We start from the raw sequence: 10,703 nt of genomic DNA, 5'->3' as shown, positions 1-10,703 counted from the left end.
CTTTCATAATTTTTTGTTTTAATGCTATTTTATAATAAGGAAAATATGTGTTACGTTCTTGAGGGAAGGATTTATTTCTAAACTCCTTAAGGTACCTGGCATATTGTATTGTACATAGTAGGCACTCGGTAAATATTTCTTGGAATGAGTTTTGCATTGCTCATTTGCAGATCGAAAAAATGTGACTTCTTTTGTATTGCATGCAGCTCAAAGTTGCTCTTACAAAACAACTATTCAATCCAGCTAAATTCAACAAGAAAAGAAACTTTATGCCTACAAATGTCCTTGAGTCAATTGTATTAGAGATATAGTAGACCCTTCATAAATACTGATTTTTCTCAATAGATTCACAATCCGCCCCCCATCAATATTATCAGTTCCCTTAAAACTGAGCCTTTAAGAAATAATTTTTGAAGTATCAGGAAAGAATTTTTTTTTCAAGTGGGCAGTGTGAGCTAGATCTTATGATATTTTCCAAAAAAAATCTAATCTTTGGGAGATTAGTAGCTGAACTCCCTTCTGAAGCGTCAGAGTCTAAGGCTGTGGTTAGTGAATGAACTTTGGCAACCTATTAATTTATTCTTGGAAAGCTTTACTGATAACAAGATGACACTAATTGACGTCCTAAAAAGTTATATCAATAGGGGTAAACGGATAATTGTAAGTTACTCACAGGTAGCAAATTGCTCTTAGCATCATTAAGGAGAGCAGGTGAGGGTTAGTGGGGGAGCAAGAGGGAGTGGAGAAAACCTATCTCCATGGCATCCCAGTAATACCACAAACCACTCCGCTCTTGCTTCCATGATTGATGATGCCACTAAAAACCTCCATGGGACCTCTGCACTTCCTTGAATCTCAAACTGTAGACCATTCATTATGCTCTATATTTTCTACCCTGACCTGATATTGATGTACGCTGTGTTTAATGAATCATATTTATCACGCACTGTTACAGCATGGAAAGTACTGTGTATCTTATCTTAGAGGCATGATCTAAGTGGGAAATGGAGCAAGTGAGGAGTGGGAATAGAATCAGGTGAGAAGACAGGTCAGGGAGCTCAGGACAGGAAGTGGGAAGAGAGGGAACACCTGAGCTGGACTCTCCAGCTGCGACAACACAGAGCATTCGAAACACGGGTGAAAACCCACAGTGGCCTCCTGCCATCTGTGTGGTGGCAAAGTGGCAACAGCAGCAAAACCAGACCTTCCCAGCTTCGGATTCTCATCCGAATCGTTCTCCAGCTGATGCTCGAAACAGTTTCCCCAAGTACTGAACCCACGTGCGTGTAACCAGAGCCAAATATTCTAACCAAAATAAACCAACGTAATATTCATGTAAATATTTTAAAGAAAAATGAAAAGGAGAGGAAACCAGCCTATGCATATTTCTAACTAGTGCTTTTCCTTAAAAGAAAGAAAATGAAGTAGACTTATACATGGTGCTGAGCCACGTGTACTTTTATTGTAGCTTTTCCTTTGTGCCTTGCCTTGCTAATGTCCCCGACATTTCAGAGCACATGGTAATTGGGCAGGACGTGTCCCCAGGCAGTGCACCAGCCTTGCCAGGCCACAGCCATTGCAGTAAACACTGGTGTGGAGGCTCCCCTAAGGCCGGGGGAGTTACCTGAGGACGCATCACAGGAGGCAGCCAGGAGAAGTAAACAATTCCCAATACAGCCAGTTGATTGTACAAACGTACACGTAAACGTGAAATTACGTTTTTCTCAAACCACTGGCCCCAAATGCATGTGCCAACTCTCTCTCCTGACCAGGTAGAAGACCCCTTAATAAGACCCTGGGCATATTCTATAACTTCTGGGTCACTTCAGTTATTCACTTTCACTTCTTAGAAACCCGTCAAGTTTCAGTTTCCAGTTTCTTCTCCAATTCAGAGCTCTCTCCCTGATCACAGGCCTGTCTTTTTTTTTTTTTTTTTTTTTTTAATTTATTTTTTTGGCCGTGTTGGGTCTTGGTTTCTGTGCGAGGGCTCTCTCTAGTTGTGGCAAGGGGGGGCCACTCCTCATCGCGGTGCGCGGGCCTCTCACTATGGCGGCCTCTCTTGTTGCGGAGCACAGGCTCCAGACGCGCAGGCTCAGTAGTTGTGGCTCACGGGCCCAGCTGCTCCGCGGCATGTGGGATCCTCCCAGACCAGGGCTCGAACCCGTGTCCCCTGCATTGGCAGGTAGATTCTCAACCACTGCGCCACCAGGGAAGCCCCACAGGCCTGTCTTGCGTCTAAGGAGCCTCAACTGGGAGGGGCCGTAGCCTGTGCTTACTTCTCTTCTCAAAACAGCATCCAGGGACTTCCCTGGTGGCACAGTGGTTGAGAATCTGCCTGCTAGTGCAGGGTACATGGGTTCAAGCCCTGGTCTGGGAAGATCCCACATGCCGCGGAGCAGCTAAGCCCGTGCACCACAACTGCTGAAGCCCACGCGCCTAGAGCCCGTGCTCCGCAACAAGAGAAGCCACCATGATGAGAAGCCCGCGCACCGCAGCGAAGAGTAGCCCCCGCTCGCCGCAACTAGAGAAAGCCCGCGGTGCAGCAACAAAGACCCAACGCAGCCAAAAATAAATAATTTAATTAATTAAAAACAAAGAAGAAAAAAACAACATCCAGAATTCCGGGGGAATCAACGTTTGGTTTCAGGGTTTCTCTTTTCCTTCCGTTTTCAAGGCAAAACTCCCTTCTCCTCTGCTCTTAGGGGCTGGGAGGGGAGGGGAGGAGGATGGGCAGATTCTCTCTACCACGCTGCCTTTGTGTGGGCTGTCACCACTTCTCTGGCTAAGATGAGCTGGCCATCCACGCATTGTCATCCCAGGCTTCCAAACGCTGGGCTCTTACCGGTGACAGCATTATGAGGACACTGCCAAGCCAGCCTAGAGCTCTGGTCCTGCTGTGACTCAATGCCCTCCATGCCCCTGCTACCCGACCCCATAGGACGTCCCATAGAGGCTCGCTGGTGAGCTTCCTATTCTCAGTGTGGACGTCTCTGCGGGCGTCAGGGGCGGGGGTTCAGCCACTCAGCTCATGTCTGGTGTTTGAGCTGGGAAAACTCACATATTGAAACAAAGTCAGTGCTCAGTTCAGATACTCTCAAATCTTTTCTACTGTTTTTGTGGGATATGCCACCTCTTCCAAATTTCTGAGTGCCACTGGTTTCAAGAGCTAGCACCCTTGACTTTTCTTTGAAGGACGGCCCTCAAGCTACTGGAGCCGACGCAAGGGCCAAGGAGTTTATTCCCCTTGGGAGGTTGTTAACCAATAAACTGTCCAGCAGAGGAATATGAACGTCCAGCCTTCTTAACTCAGTTTGGGACAATTTAGAGTCTTAACTGAAACTCCAGAGCTTCCCTGCAGAATGAGGCCAAGGCCAGCTCGCTGGGGGACTTCTGGACCCGTGATTGGCTTTCTTCTCTCCCCTGTTCTGCTCTAGAACCCTAGTTCCCTTAGTGGTTTCCCCTGGAGCCACTTTCTTAATAAATCTCTGGCCCAGAACTCCTCACTCAGAGCCTGCTCTTTGGGAACCTGACATGGCCTTGGGTAAGAATGGAGCTCGGCCACCCTGTTGCCCTTGTGATAATTTTATGAGTCAACTGGACCGGCTCACTGGATGCCCAGATTTCTGATTAGACATGACTTGTGTGTGTGTCTGTGAAGGTGTTTCTGGAAGAGAGTAGCGTTTGAATTGGAGCACTGAGTAAAGCAGAAGGCTGTCCCCAGAGTGAGTGGGAATCCTCCAGTCCCCTGAGAGCCTGAATAGAACAAACAGGTGGGAGAATAGAGAGTTTGCCCTCTCTCCTCCTGAGTGCTTGAGCTGGGACTTCCATCTTCTCCTGCCCCCAGGCTCCTAGTTCTCAGGCCTCCAGACACTGGGTAGAATCCACGCCATCCGTTTTCCGGCTCCCAGGCCTTTGAACTACAGCACTGGCTCCTCTGGACCTCCGGCTTGCAGACAGGAGATGGTGGGACTTCTCAGCGTCCACAGTGAGGTGAGCCAGTACCTGATAATACATCTCATTCTGTACATCTGTATCTACAGTATATCTGTGTCTGCACCTTATATATCTCCTATTGGTTCTGTTTCTCTGGAGACCCCGACTTAAAGCTCCTCCCCTCTTTACCATGCCATCTTTTTCCAGTTTTCTTTTTGATTCGTTTCTAAGGCCTGAGTAGCAGTTAAAGTTCCTTCCCTCCCTCCCTCTCCTCTTCCCTTCCTTTCTCCCTTCATTCTTTCTTTGTCTTTCTTTTCCCTTCATCTTCTATCTCTCATCTAGAATAAGCCCTGTGATACCAGATTTCTAGTCCTTTCTCTCACATCACTCTTGGAATCTGGGGGGAAGCTAAACTGTTTTGGATTCTTTAATGGACTAATTCTCTTAATAATAATTCTCCCCCTTTCATTACTGTACTTAAAATGGTAATGCTATTAGTGCTGAGCGCAGGTTGTCGTTTTTTATGAAAAAGGAACAGGAACAGGGCAGAGAAGAGGGCTCTTGAAGGCCCCCTTGCTCTGGGTACCACTGTCGAGTCTTCCTTGAGGACCAGACTTCCAGCTTCCAAATCTACCCAAAATAAGGGTGCAAAGCCAGAATAAGTCCCTGGAGAAGCCCCATATGTTCTCCCCTGGCAAACAATCATCAGTTCCTCTGGTGCTTAGTAATAGCTGAAGCTCTGGAAAATACAGAAAAGGATTAGGGCTCACTACCAATAAAACTGTGAGGTGACTTCCATTTGGTGCTTAGAGTTTGAGTCAAGTGATGCCTTGCGAAGTTGAAACCAGAAGCCTGGACAACAGCTGTGTAATTAAAATGGCTACCTGGGCAGGTGTGGTCCCCCGTCTCTGATATACAGCACTCACGAATGGAAGTGCTCAGCATCCCAGTGGCTCTCCTTCCGAACTGACTCATCCATTACTGGGGTAATGATTTTCCGTCTGAGCAACAGCAAAGCCAAAGGCCTATTACACAGGCAACATAAAGTTAAAAAGACATTATGAATAAAACGTTGGCTCTGGCAGGCTTTTGCCAACTCTTCTCCAGAGAAGATTGCCTGATGCCGACACGTGTTTATTACACTTAATAATGTTTACATAAGTCTTCCTTGAGCTCATTAGAGCTGTCAGATCAGAAGTAAATGTGCTCCCCCCTCGGTTTATCTTTAAAGACTTCTCAGTCAATAAAGCAAGATGAATGGCATCCAGGGCACAGACAACAACGTACTCTCCCCGGCTTTGCAAACACTGCTAAGTTAAACCCCTCGGTCCGGTTGGGCTCCTGGGTCTTAGACCTGCATCTGATCAGTCCCTTCGTTCTTGAGCAAGAGAGCTGTGCTTCTCCAACGTTAAGGGGCTTGGAATCACCACAAGATCTTGTTAAAATACTGCTACCTTCATTCCTGGTGATTCTGCATCAGTGGATCCGGGGTGGGGCTGAGAAACATGAATTTCTAGCAGGCTCTCAGGTGCTCTTCAAGTGCATTGGCCCTTCCTCACCCTGTTCTAGGGGTCATTTGCCATCATCTCGTTTGTTGGGGTCAGGCGTGCCCTTTCACAATTCGGGGCATCCTGGTCTATGGCATGCAACAGCAGCAGCAGCAGCGGCGGCCACGCAGCGACGGCCGCAGCGACTGGGCAGCAGCGGGAGGAGCAGCAGCCGCGGGGGTTGCCGCGGCTCGCGGGCAAACCCTCCTGGGCTCGCGTGGGTCCGCGCGGGGGCTCGGCCAGCGTGGAGGGGCGGGGCCTGGGCCTGGGGGCGGGGCCTGGCGCACGGGGGCGGGGCGCGGCGCGCGGGGCTCGCACTGTCTGCTCTCCGCGGCGGCGGCAGGGGTAGAGGGCACGGCCAGCGGGCGGCGCGCCGCGGAGTCCCAGGCAGTCCGCCGAAAGGTAAAGCCAGGAGAGCGCGCTGGCGGGTCTTGCCCGGCAGCCGCATAAGCCCCGGAGCGTCCGGCCCCCAAACTAGGTTTGGGCGCCCAGGGCATTTGTCTGGCATCCAGGGACCGGCTGCTGAGCTGGGGGTTTGCATGTACGGCGCCGCCGGGGCCCGGGCGGGAGGTTTGGGGACTGCAGCTGGAGCCTGCGGCCATCCCGGGACATCCGGACTCGGAGACAACTTTGCGCAGCGGTCCTACTCTAAGTTCCCTTTATTGCTATTGTCTTAGCGCCTCCCGTTCGACAGTCTTCCCGGACTCCAGCTTTGTTCTCACCAGGCCAAACCCGCGGTCCCCTAGGGCTTGAACCCGGGAATCGCTGGCAAGTTGCACCTGCCTGCCGGGTCCTCCCCGGCTCCCTTCTCGGCCCTGCGAGGTCCAGCACGGTCCTATGCGCACCAAAGCTGGGCACCTCGAGACCCGGCGCCCACGGGGCCAGCGGTTTTCGCCAGTTTCCCTGTGGTCCGGGATCAAGGGCAGAGGCGTCAGACCTCCGGGATGCGCGTGATTTGAGGCTGGAGAGAGGGCAAGAAAAAGTTTGGAAGCTCGGCTAGTGCTGGGGAGCCGGCAGCGCCCGGCTGCCCATGGCACGAGTTGGGGAGAGTGCTACGGGCTTGTCGCCGGGCAGAGGGACTCTGGGTACCTAGACGCCAGGTGCAGAGAGGGAACCTCCAGGGCAGAGGCTCCAAGCGTGGACTGTCAGCAGAGATGGGATGCTTGTTGTGTGCGCTCATTGGCCAGAAAAGGCTGTGCGTTGTTGCAGAGAAGGTGGGCGAGAGAGCGAGAGGGAGAGGGAGGGACTAGGGATACATACACACACACACACACACACACACACACACATATAATTGCGCTGTACCCAGCGTACACTTTTTCTTCCTCCAGATATTTTGGGAAACCTATGCACGGGATGCCTTCTTGTACCCGAACTCCCAGAGGTGGGGGTGGAGGTGGGGGAAGGGATAAGTTTTCCCCAGTGCTGGAGCTCGTTTTGAAAGCGAACAGGTGACAGGAGCCTTCTTGCGGGGTGTGTGTGTGTGTGTGTGTGTCTGTGTCTGTGTGTGTCTGTGTGTGTGTGTGCGCGCGCGCGCGCAGCGGCGAGGGATGCTGGGCCGCCCGCGGAACCTCCTCCCCTCCGGTCCCCCGTCCCTCTTCCCGCTTCCAGCTCGCGACAGCGGTGTGAGTTTTCCTGCCACTCCTCGCCTGAGGCTGGCAGGCGAGAGGCGAAGTGGTGGTCGTGGAGTGGAGCAGACAAAGGGTGCACTTGGACGACCCTCCGAGGGCGAGGCGGCTGGGGTGTGTGTGTGTGTGTGTGTCTGGAGGGGCTCCCTTTCCTGCCAGCTAGGGAGAAAGCATTGGTAGCAGAGGGATGAGGTAGGACTGGGAGAAAGGTGAGGTGGGGCGGAGGGGAAGAAACCCTGTGGGAGGAAGAAGAGAGCAGAGATTTAAAACCACCTTGCATGATTGGCTGTAAAATTGTAAGTTAATTTTAAAAAGAGTTGGGGACGGGTGCTGAACTAAAATTTTAGAGGATAGGGACCCAGTTAGTTTGATTAGTAAAGGTATTTTAGCGAGTGATGTTAAAGTCTGAAACCTTCGCCCAAGTTTATTGCTTGTTTTAGATAATCTCCTTTGACATATCTTTCCAGCACCTACTCCGGAAGTATCTTTTCACTGTCTTAAAGAAGTAAAAGACATATATACACAAATAAAATGCAGCTACAATGAAGTTTAACTGAAGCTTTGAGCAGGATTAAATGGCTTGTGTAGCTGCTGAATGTTGCTAAAGTACTGTCAGGACTGTAAAACAGCCAGACAAAAATAAAGGAAAAAAATAATTGTAACAAGAAAATGAAGGCTTTACAAGAACTTCAGTAATGAACACATAACAATTGGTGCTATGATGCAGTAATTATTTTCGTATTTACGCCATTAACGATTGTCTTTTAACGTTAATGTCCTGATATTTTATTCCTTCTCATTTGCAGGCAAAAGCGCATCTGAGACTCCATCAGGGAGTAATTTGGTTATATAAAGTCATGAATAGAAAACACTAAACCATGCTCAGAACTCTGACAACACAGAGCCTGAAACATAACAACCTCATTTGCTGTTTATTATCTGTCTTTATAATTCTGTTTACCATCATTTGCATAAATGAATAGCTAAATTGTATAGTATATCCCTTTTAGGAAAATAAATACTTGATGCTTATAGAGAGACTGGGAGGGAGAGGAGGGCTAGCAGGTAATTCTTACATCAAGCACGAAAAAGATTTTTTAAAAACTTTGTGGGATTAGAAGCCTTCTGGAAATAATCAGAATGCAAATTCAGCCTACTTTAGGCATCCTTAATTTATTTAACTTGGTTCAAGTACTTTTTAACTATATATGTAATTTGTCAATGGGCAGATTCTAAGCTTCTTTCCTAGCTTATCTTAACAAACCAAACCAAACCAAAGTACTCTATCCTACATCATAAAGGAATTTTTGTTAACATGAAAAACTCTTTTTTTTTCTATTCAGACTTTCAAAGGGTAAATTTTCTGAAATGAAGGAAGAGGTTTTTTTCTGAAGGAAGCTCAAAACAAAATTCTTTCAGCAGAAATTTAAATTAATAACATTTCAAGACAAACATCAGAGGTCACACATTTTAGAACTATTGTTAATTATTTTAGCCGTCGGATCTTTGCTAAAATTGTCTTACTCATATGATAAAGGGAACAGCTAATAACTGTATTAAGAGGGCTCTGAAGTAACTTGCCAGCCAAACAGCTGAGCAAAACATGTAGTGGTTGGGGGAATCAGTCAATCCCATGAATGTTTAAAAAAATCTATTTATTCTTGCCAGGCACACAAAATATCATGATGATTGAATGCACCATTTCCTGCCCATACAAATATGCTGGTCTCATGTGGAACAGCACAATGAAATCAGTATTACCTGAGAATGGATTCCATGTGGGAATAAGAACCTTGTATGTATTTTAAGTGCAGGGGGAAAAAAAGAATAAGTGACAAGCAAGCTGTTCATTATAGTGGAGGCTGGTGTAAGATTGTGTAAGATCAGGGCAAGTTCTTACAGTTTTGCTGGTTACAAACTTGGGAAATGTAATCGTGTGAGTAAAGTTCATTTTGAATACAGGTTTATTTATTATGTTCATTATTAAAGTCACTACTCCTGTTATCGCTTCTATATTCCAAACGTTTCAAAGGCTTCCCAATATCTCTATATTTCTGTTGTTCTTTATATCATTGCTCTGTAGGAAAGTGGTCTATTTTTCTTTTTTTTTAAAGGCTAAAATCTGACTTCTGGTTAAATGATTTATTTCTGTGACATACATTTACTAAGTACCCATTATTAACTGCCAGATACTGCACTAGGTGCTAGGGATTCAAGGATGAGTTAGACTCAGTCCTTGTTCTTAGAAAGTGAGGGAGACAGTTATGTGGATAAACAAGTGCAATAGAACGTAATCCGTGGCAGTCTGTCCTAAGGCTCTGGAATGACACAGATTGGGTTCAACTTTCAGCTCTGCCTCTTACTAGCTGTGAGACCTTGATCCAATTTGTTAACCTTTCCGAGCGTCAGTTTTCTTTTCTGGTCAGTGGGGGAAATAATACCATTCAGGTCACAGAGTTGTAAAGATGACATGTCAACATATTTTAATGTCTTACATCTTAAAAACAAACCCTGGATCCCGTACTTCTGAGCACCTTTCACGTCATTTCTCTGCTCCATGCCGCCGTCAGATTTCTGAGGATGCTGTATCTTCACGTCCTCTCTCCTTCACTGTTCAGCCTACACTTGTGTGGCTTCTGCCCCTACCACTTATGGAAACAACGTCTGTTGAGATCAGCAGTGACCTCTGTGTGGTCAGACCCAGGGACCTACATGCTTCCTCAACTTCTTGCAGCATTTGAAAGGGTTGATTGGTCCCTTTTAATTCATAAGCTATTCTCTCTTGGCATCAATGACTTGGGTGGCTTCTGTGACACTAGACATCTCCAGTTTTCCTCATTAGGCTTTTACTATTTCTCAGCTGGCTCCTCGTTCATTATTTGTCTCTAAATGAATGTTGGATCTTTTTTCCAACCTTGTGACTCCATCCTAGCCCTCTTATAGCTCCATCCCACACCCAGATGAAGGTCCACCACTACAGAAAGTAAGTTTAAGTAATCACCATTTGGAATGGTCTGCTTTTTCTCTTGGTCAACAGAGTACATTTAATCAAAGGCTAATCTAGACATATAATTAAGAGACTGAGTATCAAGCATGCTAAATGTGGGCATACAGAAGTTTTGACAAATAGTGGAAACTGAAAGCACAGTAATCAGAGTGAGGTGTACCATCGGGGCCGGCCCCAGGACCACCGGCTTTCCCGTCGCCCCCCTTTGGTCAGCGAGGCTGCGTTCTTAGCACTGTGCGCACCCTTGAGTCCACTTCACTTTGCAGTTGCCACATTGGCGAGTTACAAGGATTTACTTCAAGAAGGTAGCGGAGACGTCCATGTAACTGTGTCAGCAAGACTCGGTGACGTGATAGGAACTCAAAGATCAAGCATAGTCTAAGCTTCAGTTTTCTAAAGATGGAGGCATTTTCTTTCACAAAAGAGGCACCAAAATGCAAGAATTGGTTCCATTGTAAGCATTCTCTGTATTCTCTGGAAGTCTGCTGGTGCCAATCCTGGCTTTTCCCTTGGATGACAGCGGGCTGTAGACTCAGCCTCTTAGTGGTCCCCCTTTCTCCCTGTCTTGTTCTCTCTTCCTCTTCCTTC

Source organism: Balaenoptera physalus, assembly GCF_965194825.1.
Source record: "Balaenoptera physalus genome assembly, chromosome: 4".
NCBI classification, from domain to species: domain Eukaryota; kingdom Metazoa; phylum Chordata; class Mammalia; order Artiodactyla; family Balaenopteridae; genus Balaenoptera; species Balaenoptera physalus.
This window is presented reverse-complemented; position numbering follows the sequence as displayed.